A 14254-nucleotide genomic window follows, 5' to 3' on the forward strand; every position below is an offset into this window, starting at 1 on the left:
CTCTTAACAGAGACCTCCACAGTGTCCACCCCTTTAACAGTGACCTCCACAGCGCCCTGCCCCTTTAATGCTAGAGCTACACTACGACATGTGTCGCGCAACATTTTGTCTCAACAACTTTTATAATGATAGGCTATGGTGTCGCACTGCGACTGTGATACAACAGTTTCAAAAAATCCATCCAAGATGGATTTTTCTGTGACTCTCGCGTCGCAGTTGCAGCATGTCACATGTCGCAGTGCAACACCATAGACTATCATTATAAAAATTGTTGCGCGACATTGGTGCGACATCAATGTCACGTGACACATGTAGCAGTGTAGTTGTGCCCTATATGTCGTGCGACTTATTCTCCTGTAGCCCTAGTCTGAAGCTGAGCTACAGCAGTGAAGAAAAATGGCTGGATTGTTATGGAAACCTCGAGTAAAACTGTGTGTATGTGGAGACTAAGGGCCTGCGAGCTTCTATTGGCTGATAATGGACATGTGACCATGTGTGTGGCAGTTGGGATATGAAGAGAAAGACTTGCAGGCTTGTATTGGCTTATTTTTGGGGAATATTTTAGGAACGGTACGTCCTAGAGAGCTGTGACCCCCACAAGATTTCTTTCCAGGTAGCAAGGGATGTGTATACAAAGTTCCATTGAAATCGATGGTTGCGTTTTTGAGTGATCGCGGAACATACATACATACATACATACATACGTCCTTCTTTATATATATAGATAATTATGTATATATATATATATATATATATATATATATATATATATATGTATATGTGTAACTCCTTAGTGACATAAGTAATTTTAGCCTTAAAGGGGTTCTGCGCTTATCCTACATTGATGAACAATCTTCAGGATAGGTCATCAAGATCAAATCGGCAGGGACCTGACTGCTGGCACCCTGCCAATCAGCTGTACAAAGATAACGCTGCGCTCATACAAGCACAGTGTTCTCCTCACTGTTTACCTGCTTGCCGTCGACATTGGAGCAGCGGCCTGAGGATAACTCATCAATAGAGATGAGTGAATCGAAGCTGACGAAGTCGAATTCGTTCCGAATTTCAGGAAAAATGTGATTCTGAACGAATGCGAATTTCCTTGCGCTTTGTGGTAACGAATTGCAATTTTTCCTAACATGGCGGCTACACGTGTGAGGACATGGGGCAAGAAACTCTGGGAAGGCGGGATGACCCATAATGCCATGCATGCAGCCAATCAGCAGACAGCCAGCCGGTGATGTCACAGCCCTATAAATACGGCGGCCATTTTAGAGTCTGCCATTCACTATTGTACTTTGTTCAAGGACAGATGTGTATGCAGGCGCTAGGGAATCTGAAAGAAAAACTAATTGTTAAAAAATAAAAGGAAAGAAACTATTTACTAGTGCAGGGAAAGGATAGTGAGAGGAATCATTTTACAGGCAGGGAGAGATGTGTGCTAGGGAGAGTCAGAGGAAAATCCTCATTGTGGAAAAAAAGTGATTTAGGCCTCATGCACACGACAGTTTTTTTTCACGGTCCGAAAAAACGGGGTCCGTGGGTCCGTGATCCGTGACCGTTTTTTCGTCCGTGGGTCTTCCTTGATTTTTGGAGGATCCACGGACATGAAAAAAAAGTCGTTTTGGCGTCCGCCTGGCCGTGCGGAGCCAAACGGATCCGTCCTGAATTACAATGCAAGTCAATGGGGACGGATCCGTTTGAAAATTGAGCCACAGTGTGTCATCTTCAAACGGATCCGTCCCCATTGACTTACATTATAAGTCTGGACGGATCCGCTTGCCTCCGCACGGCCAGGCGGACACCCGAACATAACTTGAAGCGTCCCCATCACCATGGGAACGCCTCTACGTTAGAATATACTGTCGGATATGAGCTACTTCGTGAAACTCATTTCCGACAGTATATTCTAACACAGAGGCGTTCCCATGGTGATGGGGACGCTTCAGGTTAGAATACACTGCAAACTTGGTACAAGACTGCCCCCTGCTGCCTGGCACCACCCGATCTCTTACAGGGGGATATGATAGCACAATTAACCTCTTCAGGTGGGGCACCTAAAGGGGTTAATTGTACTATCATATTCTCCTGTAAGAGATCAGGGCTGCCAGGCAGCAGGGGGCAGACCCCCCCTCCCCAGTTTGAATATCGTTGGTGGCACAGTGTGTGCCCATCGCCCCCCCCCCCCCCTTCCTCCCTCTATAGTTAAAATTCGTTGGTGGCACAGTGTGTGCCCATCGCCCCCCCCCTTCCTCCCTCTATAGTTAAAAATCGTTGGTGGCACAGTGTGTGCCCATCGACCCCCTCCATCTTCCCCCCCCCCCATCATTGGTGGCAGCGGAGTTCCGATCGGAGTCCCAGTTTAATCGCTGGGGCTCCGATCGGTAACCATGGCAACCAGGGAGCTACTGCATCCCTGGTTGCCATGGTTACTTAGCAATAGTACAATTGTAGAAGATTCATACTTACCTGCCTGCTGCTGCGATGTCTGTGACCGGCCGGGAGCTCCACCTACTGGTAAGTGAAAGGTCTGTGCGGTGCATTGCTAAAGAACTGTCACTTACCAGTAGGAGGAGCTCCCGGCCGGTCACAGACATCGCAGCAGCAAGCAGGTAAGTATGATTTTTAACTATAGAGGGAGGAAGGGGGGGGGCGATGGGCACACACTGTGCCACCAACGATTTTTAACTATAGAGGGAGGAAGGGGGGGGGGCCATGGGCACACACTGTGCCCCCAACGATTTTTAACTATAGAGGGAGGAAGGGGGGGGGGGGGCGATGGGCACACACTGTGCCACCAACGATTTTTAACTATAGAGGGAGGAAGGGGGGGGGGCCATGGGCACACACTGTGCCCCCAACGATTTTTAACTATAGAGGGAGGAAGGGGGGGGGCGATGGGCACACACTGTGCCACCAACGATTTTTAACTATAGAGGGAGGAAGGGGGGGGGCGATGGGCACACACTGTGCCACCAACGATATTCAAACTGGGGAGGGGGGGGGTCTGCCCCCTGCTGCCTGGCAGCCCTGATCTCTTACAGGAGAATATGATAGTACAATTAACCCCTTTAGGTGCCCCACCTGAAGAGGTTAATTGTGCTATCATATCCCCCTGTAAGAGATCGGGTGGTGCCAGGCAGCAGGGGGCAGTCTTGTACCAAGTTTGCAGTGTATTCTAACCTGAAGCGTCCCCATCACCATGGGAACGCTTCTGTGTTAGAATATACTGTCGGAAATGAGTTTTCACGAAGTGAAAACTTAGATCAGAAAAAGCTTTTATGCAGACGGATCTTCGGATCCGTCTGTATGAAAGCAACCTACGGCCACGGATCACGGACACGGATGCCAATCTTGTGTGCATCCGTGTTCTTTCACGGACCCATTGACTTGAATGGGTCCGTGAACCGTTGTCCGTCAAAAAAATAGGACAGGTCATATTTTTTTGACGGACAGGATACACGGATCACGGCCTCGGCTGCAAAACGGTGCATTCTCCGATTTTTCCACGGACCCATTGAAAGTCAATGGGTCCGCGAAAAAAAACGGAAAACGGCACAACGGCCACGGATGCACACAACGGTCGTGTGCATGAGGCCTTACAAGTGCAGGGAAGCATTACTTGGGGATCCAGATAGTCATAACACAGCTCTGTCATTCCAGCAATTAGTTATTGGGGTGCAAGTGCTATGTTGAAAAGCCTTTAGTGGCTTTTATCTGTGGAAAAAGATAAATATATACGCAGGTCACTTTTGCTGTTAACTGCGCTGATATCATTTAGTGGCCTATTTCAATACAATACGAGAAATATTTACGCAGGTCACTTTTGTTGTTATTTGCTCTAAAAAAAAATGTATTGCCATATTTCTAGAGAAAAATAGACTAAGCTCATATTTGCTGTTATTTGCGCTAAAAGCGTTTCTTGTCATATTTCACTACAATATGAGAAAAATAGACCCAGTTGGCATTTGGTGTTATTTGCGCTAAAAGCATTTATTGCCATATTTCTAGAGAAAAAGAAAAAAATTGACTTAGCTCATATTTGGTGTTATTTGCGCTCAAAGCGTTTCTTGTCATATTTCACTACAATACGATAAAAATAGACGCAATTCACATTTGGTGGTGTTTGCGCTGAAGGTGTTTCTTGTCATATTTTACTACAATACGAGAAAAATAGACGCAGTTCACATTTGGTGTTATTTGTGCTAAAATAGTTTATTGTCATATTTCATTACAATACGAGAAAAATAGACGCAGTTCACATTTGGTGTTATTTGCGGTAAAAGAGTTTTTTTGCCATATTTCTAGAGAAAAATTGACTAAGTTCATATTTGCTGTTATTTGCCTTAAAAGTGTTACTTGTCATATTTCATTACAATATGAGAAAAATAGACGAGGTTCACATTTGGTGTTATTTGCGCTAAAAGCGTTTATTGTCATATTTCTAGAGAAAAAGAGAAAAATATTTGCAGTTCACTTTTTCTGTTATTTACTTAGAAATCGTTTAGTGGCCTATTTTAGTCCAATACGATAAATATATACGCAGTTCACTATTGCTGTTATTTACGCTAAAATCGTTTTGTTGCCAATTTCAAATCCTTTAGTTACCTATCTCAGTAAAAAAAGAAAACTATATTTGGCGCTTTTATATTTGGGTGTTTTAATTTGCTTTTTATTTAGTTCAGCTAAAAGTATGTCAAAGAGAGAAGTGCCAGGCCCCGCACAGGGAAGTGTCAGAGGCGTAAATGATTCTGGCACAGGCACAGGTCCCAGCAGAGTAAGGGGGCGTGGCAGCAGGGGTTTCTTCCCGAGACCTCAGGTCCACATGTCAGCTAGCGGTCGTGTCTTGACCAGCAACCCAGCAGTTCTTGATTGGTTGACTGGATCTTCGATTTCGTGGCAAGTGACAGCAGCACCAGCAGCCTGAGTCTAGAGTCGCTGATGAGCAGCTTTCTTCACCCGCATAGTGAAGAAACTACTCACCAGCAGCAGCAAGTAGACCTGGAGCAGGACCTGAACCGGCAGGTGGTGGAATACTTTGACAGCACCCTGCCAGCCGTCATAGAAGATCCGCTGGACTATTGGGCAGCCAAACTGGATTTGTGGCCGCAACTGGCCGAGTTTGCCCTGGAAAATCTGTCCTGCGCGGCCAGTAGTGTGGCATCAGAGCGGGTGTTTAGTGCGGCAGAGGCCATAGTTACCCCAAGAAGAACTCGCCTGTCCACCCAAAATGTGGAGAGATTTACTTTTGTCAAGATGAATCAGGCGTGGATCAGCCAGGATTTCCACCCACCAATGCCTGATGCATCAGATTATATCATCCATCTCCACACTATGTCACTGTGCCACTCTGTGGTATTTGGTATCATGCTGCTGCTGTTGCTGCCATGTCCACACTATGTCACCATGCCACTCTGTGGTCTCCTGATGCTGCCATGTCCACACTATGTCACCTTGTCACTCTGTGGTATCATACTGCTGTTGCTGCCATCTCCACACTATGTCACCGTGCCACTTTGTAGCCTCCTGATGCTGCCATGTCCACACTATGTCACCATGCCACTCTGTGGTATCATGCTGCTGCTTTTGCTGCCATCTCCACACTATGTCACCTTGCCATTCTGTGGCCTCCCGATGCTGCCATCTCCACACTGTCACCGTGCCACTCTATGGCCTAATCATACTGTCACCTCCACACTTTGTCATTGTGCCACTCTGTGGCCTCCTGATGCTGCCGCCACCTCCAGACCCTGTCACTGTGCCACTTGGTGGTCTCCTCATGCTGCTTCCACCTCACCACTATGTCATAGCACCACTTTGTGGACTTCTCACCACTCTGAGGGGGTCGCTATTGTCCTTGTTTGGCCTTCTTGAAATCACCATTTATTTGACCTTTCTTCTGATTGGTCAGAAGGAAGGAAAAATGAGACGCACAACGGATCCTGTCTGTGTAGCAGCTGTAAGGCCTGTATGGTCGCATTAGAATTGGCTTATGATTTGGTAGCCGAAAGCAGAAGTGGGTACAAAACACAGAAGACATGCAAATATTACCTTCACATGTCATCTCTGTTTTAGATCCACTCCTGGTTTTTTTGGGGGGGCATTACCAATACTCATGGATTACTAAGCAAATGCTGACCGAGTGAAGGCATATGCTCCCCAGACAGGATCCGTTTTTTGTGGGTTATTGTTCTGACGGATCAGAGGAAGGACAAAATAATCAGTCACTTCAACACAAACTTACTGCTGACACCCTCTCCACTCTGTCGGTGGGGCTCTACTTGTATAAACATTTAATAGAACAGGTTCTGTAGACATTAATGTGGAATCAGCTGATGAGGGTGTAAAAGGAGTGCGCTTCTTCTTGACGCTAACATGGACCTGTAATGCTGAGTTAATACTTGAGTTATTTGGTCAGTTTTGGCTCCGTGACTGCCCAAATAAGTGAAGTGTGCAGTGATTCTAATAGCGACGCCTGTCATCTGCATGTCATACTGACTGACAGTATTATTTCACTACCCTAGCACACTCCCTATGTGTGGTACTGCAAGGCACAGTGTTCTACACCCAAATAAAGGCTCTATGCAGCCCGGAAATAGCCGTTTTATATCGCGATTCGTTGCGAATACATTCAGAACGAAGCAAATTTTTTCGGAAAATTCGGCGTACTGGCCGAATCAAATTTTTGAGAAATTCTCTCATCTCTAGTCATCAATATAGAATTAGAGAAGACCCCGTTTAAGTACTAGTAAAAAGTTCCCCCCCCCCCCCCCCTCTGTATTTCAGAAGTCAACTTTTTTAATTTTTCTTCACTTTAACTATGAGACCTTGAAGTTTGTGGGATGAGTTGTAGTAGATTTTATTTTACCATTCTGGGATACGTATAGTTTTTTAAACAACCTTTATTATTTTATTTTTCGGGTGAGAGAAAAAAAAAACAATTTTACAATTTTCAGGGACTTATTTTTGTGGCCTTCACTGTGTGGTATAAGTAATATGATAACTTTATTCTGTGGGTCAGCACGGTTATGATGATGGCAAACTCATGTAGTTTTTATTAAATTTTACTACTTGCACAATATAAACACTTGTTTTTACAAATTGGTCTGTTTTTGAGTCACCAAGACCCAGAACATTTTTTTTTTCTGAGGACATAACTATGTGAGAGCTAATATATTAAATTCCTCTCTGGTGATAATCTTTATCTCTATAACTGTAGCATGTAACAGATATCGCCAGAGAAGCAGTCCGTATATTTTATGGTAAAGATAGGGTGTAGGCAAGAGGAACGGTATAGAATGGAAACTTTATTGGTATTTATGTGTGGGGTACAAGTGTTTGGTGTAACTTATTTGATGCCTTGATCCAGACGCTGGTAAACGTCTGGGTCATGGCATCAATACATGGCATAATTTTGTGCAGAGGGGTGATTGAATGGTTAAGCGTTCATGTTATCACTTTGTGGATAAAAAAGACCCCCATATGTGACAGAGCGCGAGTATGCATTTTGACTGAAAGAGGAGAGGACGATAGATAACATGCACAGAATCCCATGTTACCCTCTGCCTGGGGTCATCATAAAGGATGTTTTTTATCTTCCTGCAGACTGTCAGCTCCCCCACTGCCCTCTCCTCCTGCAGGTTGGTTGAGAACACAGGGCTGCTTCAACCCTTCATATCTCAGACTGTGTAACAGCTAGAGATGTGAGCCTGGTCATCTTGTTTGAAATATGACAAACCTAAGCTTTAAAACAAAAGTAAAATGCAATCATAAAACAATTGTCCCCAAGCTTTTAGAATTCGAGTCGGGAATTAAAGCAGCTTAGACCTAATTTCTGCTGTAATTACACCCAACCTGACTTCTAAAGGCTATATATCTTGATGTAGAGGCAATAATGCCATGTTCTTGCTTTTGAATCTTAGATTGCCAGCTTTCAAAAAAGACCAGGCCCATATTTTTAGCTGCTACACAGCCTGAGATATAAAGGCTTAAAATAGCCCTCACGCTCACTCTACAACCCTCACTCTGCTTGGCTCAACTGTAATGTCCTTCTCCCAAAACTGTTAGTCTCTTAACCAATGTCTGAATGGACTATACATGTCTGCTGTACAGCCAGGTCACTGTTCATCATATCTCCATCAATTATATATTACACCACCTATCTAAGATTTTAAAATACATATGAATGGGTCTTTGATGTTCCAAGCACATGATGCAGAAACCATCTTGCATGGATCTTCAGTTCCAGAAATATTTGTAACAAATCTGACAAGATACCCTCAAAGGGGTATTGCCATTGCTAGTATATGCCCCCATTGTCTTATAGGTGCGGGTTTCATCTCTGGGACCCGCACCTACACCAAGAATTTCTATGGGGCCAACGGAAATAGCTGAGCTAGCGCTCGGCTATTTTCGGCAGCCCCATAGAAAAGAATGGAGGGTGGCTCCACAAGCGCGGTGCGCTCCCATTCATTACTATGGGGAGAGCACTTAGTGGTGGCTGGACCTGCACCTATCAGACAATGAGGGCATATCCTAGCGATAAGTCTACATATCATTAACAAGAACTAGAAATGAGCGAATTGAACGATCCGAATTTTAGGATAAATTCGATTCGCCTAGAAGCCGAATTTCCTTGTGTTTCATGTCAGCAAATCGATTTATCCTGAAATAGTATAAAAACAAAAAAATTCGAACTTACCGCCCTTTATTTGCTCGCGACGGGCCACCAGCCTCCATCTTGCCTGAAGGTCTCGGCCGAAATCCCGTGCGGCGCGAGATTACATCATACATCACCATGCCAGCCGGCGTGATGACGTAATCTCGCACTGCACGGGATTTTGGCCGAGGTCTTCAAGCAAGATGGCGTCGGCCGGCCCGTCGCAAGCAAATGGAGGCGGTAAGTTTGATGTCATTGTTTTTTTAATTTTTACACAGTTTTTAAACTCAGATGCCGCAATCATGTATGAACGCGGCATCTGAAGGGTACAATGACAGGGGCAGCGCTATCGCAGCTCCCTGTCATTGCACCCTCTACTTACAGAAAAATGTGCTTTGTGACGAAGTAATTCGTCACGAAGCAAATTTTTATTTTTATTCAGCGAAGCAGCCAAATCAAATTTTTAAGAAATTCGCTCATCTCTATCAAGAACCATCAATACATTGCACAAACCATGCTATTTTCCTATTGCCAAAGTTATCACGTAAAGAGACTATTGCCCGTAGGATATTATTGAACACCTTGTATGTAAAAAGTTACATTGGGTCAATATACAGTAGGGCAATTGTATTGAAAAAAGGTAGTCAACTAAGTTTTTCAACTGAACTGTTTGCAAAAAAAGAAAGTTATACACATTTTTTTTATATATAGGAGTCAATTTCAGACATATTATTATTATTATTATTATACACACTTATATAGCGCTACTAATTCCGCAGCGCTTTACAGACATTAGCATCCAACTGTCCCCAATAGGGCTCACAATCTAAGGTCCCTATCAGTATGTCTTTGGTGTGGGAGGAAACCGGAGTACCCGGAGGAAACCCACGCAAACACGGGGAGAACGCAAACAAACTCCGCTTGGGCATGCATTCAACAAATGCTCCTGCTGAATGTACAACCCAAAAGTTTTGTCAGCTTAGCCTATTTTGAATGTCTTATAATCATCCTATAGCACTGTCAAAGTACCAACTTTTCTCCATGGTTTGGCACCTGCACACGGAGAGTTAAAAATGACTCGTTTTTACAGATCTTAGGCTCCTTTCACACTGGCGTTTTGAATTCCGTTTGTGAGATCCGTTTCAGGGATCTCACAAACGGTTAAAAACGGATCAGTTCAGCCCCAATGCATTCTGATTGGATAAGGATCCGTTCAGAATGCATCAGTTTGGCTCCCTTCCGCCTCCATTCCGCTCTGGATGCGGACACCAAAACGCTGCTTCCATCGTCCGCCTGGCGATGCGAAGCCAAATGGATCCGTCCTGACTTACAATGTAAGTCAATGCGAGCGGATCCGTTTTCACTGACACAGTATGGTGCAATTGAAAACGGATCCGCCCTACATTGACTTTCAATGTAAGTCAGGACGGATCCGTTTTGACTTTGTTTTTCATAATGCAAACGTATCCGTTCTGAACGGATACAACCGTTTGCATTATAGGTGCGGATCCGTCTGTGCAGATACCAGACGGATCCGCACCTAACGCAGGTGTGAAAGTAGCCTTACATACATATAGAGATAAGAATGCATAAATGCCTTCCAGTCTTCTGTGCACACATCCTTGTCAACCCATCTTTCCCATGGACAGAACCAGTAAGAGAGAACAAAGCACTGCTATACTATTTCAGAACAGTGTCATCGGACAGATATACCGCCAGAAAATTCTGATAACATAAAATGGAAGCCTTGAACCTAGACAAAACAATATTATATTCAAAATAGCAGAGCAAGACAAAGCAAAACTGTATTATATTAACCTTATAATGGAAGCCTTAGAACAAAATGTAGACTTGGGACAAGCATGATTACATATACTTTTACAAGCACTCATAATGTTATTTCTAAGAAATGCTATAAAATAAAGTAAGTACTTTCACCGCCATTGAAGAAATCACTTGTATAACATTGCCGTTGGAAGCTTATCTGCAAATGCTAACATGTTAAACAAGGACAAGGTTTTCATCTTCATTAAATCTGTAAGCATTTTAAGTGGTTTCATGCAATCACATAACACTTAGCTAAATCTTTTACATCTAAAATAACTGTGCAGTTTCACAGTGGAAAGGAATTGGAATGTAGTTACACATTGGCACCTGCAGCCCTGTGTAAATAGCCTTTATATGCACCATCTCTTCCTTATTATATAGGACTGCAGTATTGGTAAAAACACATACACTGGTGTATGAGCCTTCCGCCTTGCACATTTAGACTTCATGGACATGACTGTATTATCCATAATACAGTATATAGATATCTGTGGGTACATACTGTACATCCAAAAATGCTGATCATTGAGACTGAGCCACCATGTCATAAAATGTGACAAACTATGGTGATATCGATGTGGCAAGCTTTAAAATAACTCCTAGCACATTAACACACAAGCTTATCATGCTGGCTTAGTTTAACAAAGTTTGTAACATTGACGGCTTAACCCGGTTAATACTTTGAGGCATACCTTAGTTTTCAAAAAAATTTACATAATGGCTGTGCTTCTTTGTACAATCATATCTGTTAAGGAATAGGTCTTTTGGGGCTTCCCTAATTCCTTTTTCAGCATAATTATTCCCCTCTTCAGCTGTATAGTTAGATGCATTTCTCTCACAAGCAGGGGGGCATTTCCCTTCTGTGGATGCTGCCAGTAGTCAGTGCAGTGACTTCCTTTCCCACTTAGTTTGTTTTCAGCTCTAAAGCTCACAGATCAGATAATAAGGGGGAGATCACACTTACTGAAAGGCAGGAGGATCTTGTTATCTTCAGAAGCATTGTATAAGCAGTTCTTTTATCAGACTCAGGATCTCAGCTAGCTCTGACAGGCCCCACTTCCTTTCTGATGTCTTTTGAGTCTCTGTTACTAGGGAAGGATCTTGCCTGACAACAGGAAGTGGACTGCAAATTAGGTGGAAGTGAGACCCCTAGTGGACATGACTTTACCGCTTTTTTTCAGGTGGATGCAGGCATATTTTTTGAATGACGTGTTTTAGAAATTCGCTAATTACACTATTCTAAATTAAATTAACTTTTGTGAAAGTACAGTGACTCTAACCCACTAGATCTGTATGTAGCATCACTTTTAGGGGAAATTATACTACCATACTGGGCATCATATGACTACACTTGGATGGCCTACAGCTTCATAATATGAAACCATCGGAGCACCATGTGCAGTGGCCAAAGTGAGAGAAAGTGAATTATATTATTTTTAGTAATTAGCTTTGAAGAAGTGAGCAGTGCCGTTTCTTAATTAACAGCTTGATATTTCAACCTGCAAATGAAACACTAACATAAAATATATTTGACACATTATTTTTAGCTTATAATCTCAGATTCACCTAGGGAGCAATCATTTATCATTGTTATTTCTGTATATGTTCCACTGGCTTATTATGTGAGACATATTTTATCCTTATATGATTTTTTTACTGAGTAAATTTCCACACGTAGATATTTTTTACACTGTGAATTCCTTTGCTCACCTGCTATGAGATCAATATTGGCTTAAAGATCGTAAAGGCTCATGGTCATTATGTAATTGGCAAAGCAGACAGGTTGTAGCAAGGGATGTTTACACCCATGTAGACAAGCTGTTGTGGATGTAGTATAGTAGATACCTATTATGAAGGGGATTCCTGGTTGTGATTTATCTCATTCTACAGCATGGGCATGTCGGTAAACTAAGCTGGCACAATGCTGAACCACATACCATATATTAAATGTGTTCATTCCACATTAAGACAAGGAAATTATTACCAGCTTCAAAAAAAATCATGAGAAATCTAATTTCTCTAAACAGCTTGCTCTTCACAATGTAGCAAAGTACTTGCTATCCTACGCACAGCAGCTGAGCATGCTGGGCAGGAGCAGAGCACAGAAAAACTGATGTTCCAAGAAAATTCTGTCTAGTATGAGAAACTAACGATAATGAGGTCAAGGTTACGAATCACGGTGCTGAAGTCAATAGGAAATCTGGAAACTGTAGACTAAAAAATATAACATTACATATGGAGCAATCCCGTAATAAATAATTAGGTCCTTTAGGTCTTTTAAACCAGAGAAACTCATAATATAATACAGTAAAATGCATATAAATGAAGTTTAGAGGAACAAATTCTGAGGACCCTTAAGAGCAAGGTGTAGATTTGGAAAATAGTTCCATATTTTGCTATTAATGTCACCTACTCTGACCGAAAAACTAAAAAATGTTGACAAGCCTGCAATAAAATATGCAATTAAAACCATGTTAATACAAGCAGATTTGACAGGATTCTGCTGCAGACTTCGAAGGAAGACTAAGTTTAAGAAAAAATGGGAATACATAGAACATGAACGCTGTCCTCGCCAAACCTGAGCGACTATTGAGCTGCTGTTTAGCCTGCAAAGACCATAAAGAAATGAAACACTGCTGTTTATGGCAGCCAGTACCCTGTTGTGAAACCGTCTGTAGTATGCGCTCTTTCTAAGCCCATCATACATAGCCTATAAAGTGTTAATCTCTTTTGTATTACGGTCTTGCACAGGGACTGTGAGTGGACAGCTACTCTTATGGCAAATTCTCAATACATGCCCAGGAAACACACACGGCTGTATTTCCTGCCTGGACTGAACACTGATCCTCTGACATGAACTCAATGCATAATAACGACTTATGGGGTTTGGGGTTTCTTGGGCCCGTCAGAGGAAATTATTCTTGGGGCCCAACCCCCATATCATCCATAAAATCTAATAGGCTTTTATTAAAAGAAATAGACCCTAGTGGCAACTGATTGGTTCCAAAAGCCCCAAATGGATTGTTGCCCACTATGCTATCAGAGCCTGGGCCCACCTGAGGATCCTGTGGTACTCTGATGGGCCAGTCCAACATTGCTTATGAGTCTATGTGTTGTACCTGTCTGTGGCTCCTCTGTACTGTACTTGGATAATGCCTACAGTTCAGTAGACCTGAATTCAGGCGGAAACTCTCAGCATCACAAATAATTATGATGCCATGAGTTCACCTCAGAGGAGCAGTGTCCAGTTAGGGAAATACAAGTGTCGCATGGAGCATGTTTCCCGAACTGGATACGCTTGTGCAGTTGGCTTTTGTCTGGGTTTCCACACTCCAGGTTTCTTGATGCCCTATTCAAAGGCAAAGGTGGAGGATGCATAGAAAGGAAAGACTGAGGGGGAGATTTGTCAAGACTGGCGTGTACAATGTGATATGCTCAAAAATGATTAAGAGGTGCACCCCGTTTATTAACTTTGGTGCATCTTGGCAGGTCTGTGCACCAGAATCTAAAAGCTAAGCCAGCTAGGGGCTGGTGTAGAGTTCAGATGCTAACTGCATCGGAAAATTGGTGCAAGTAACTTTGAACGTGCCCAGGATTTTTCAAAATGTTGCTGTCATTGCTCTGTTATTCCTCCTAAAATGTATAACAACTGCGTTTTTTAAACCAGTAAAAGACATGTCCTTTCTTTGCTCGGCCGCAGCTTTAAACTGCCGCTCTGCCATCTTCAGCGCTACCTCCCACTGAAATCAGAGACAGAAACCACGCAGC

At 43.1% G+C, this 14254-nt stretch overlaps 1 protein-coding gene across 4 annotated transcripts in view; it reads left to right on the forward strand.

Moving 5' to 3' along the window:
• The window catches only part of ADGB (androglobin), a 281668-nt gene that overhangs the window by 239840 nt on the left and 27574 nt on the right, over positions 1–14254 (forward strand). The window lies entirely within an intron of this gene.

This window comes from Bufo gargarizans, chromosome 4, assembly GCF_014858855.1.
Source record: "Bufo gargarizans isolate SCDJY-AF-19 chromosome 4, ASM1485885v1, whole genome shotgun sequence".
NCBI classification, from domain to species: Eukaryota; Metazoa; Chordata; class Amphibia; order Anura; family Bufonidae; genus Bufo; species Bufo gargarizans.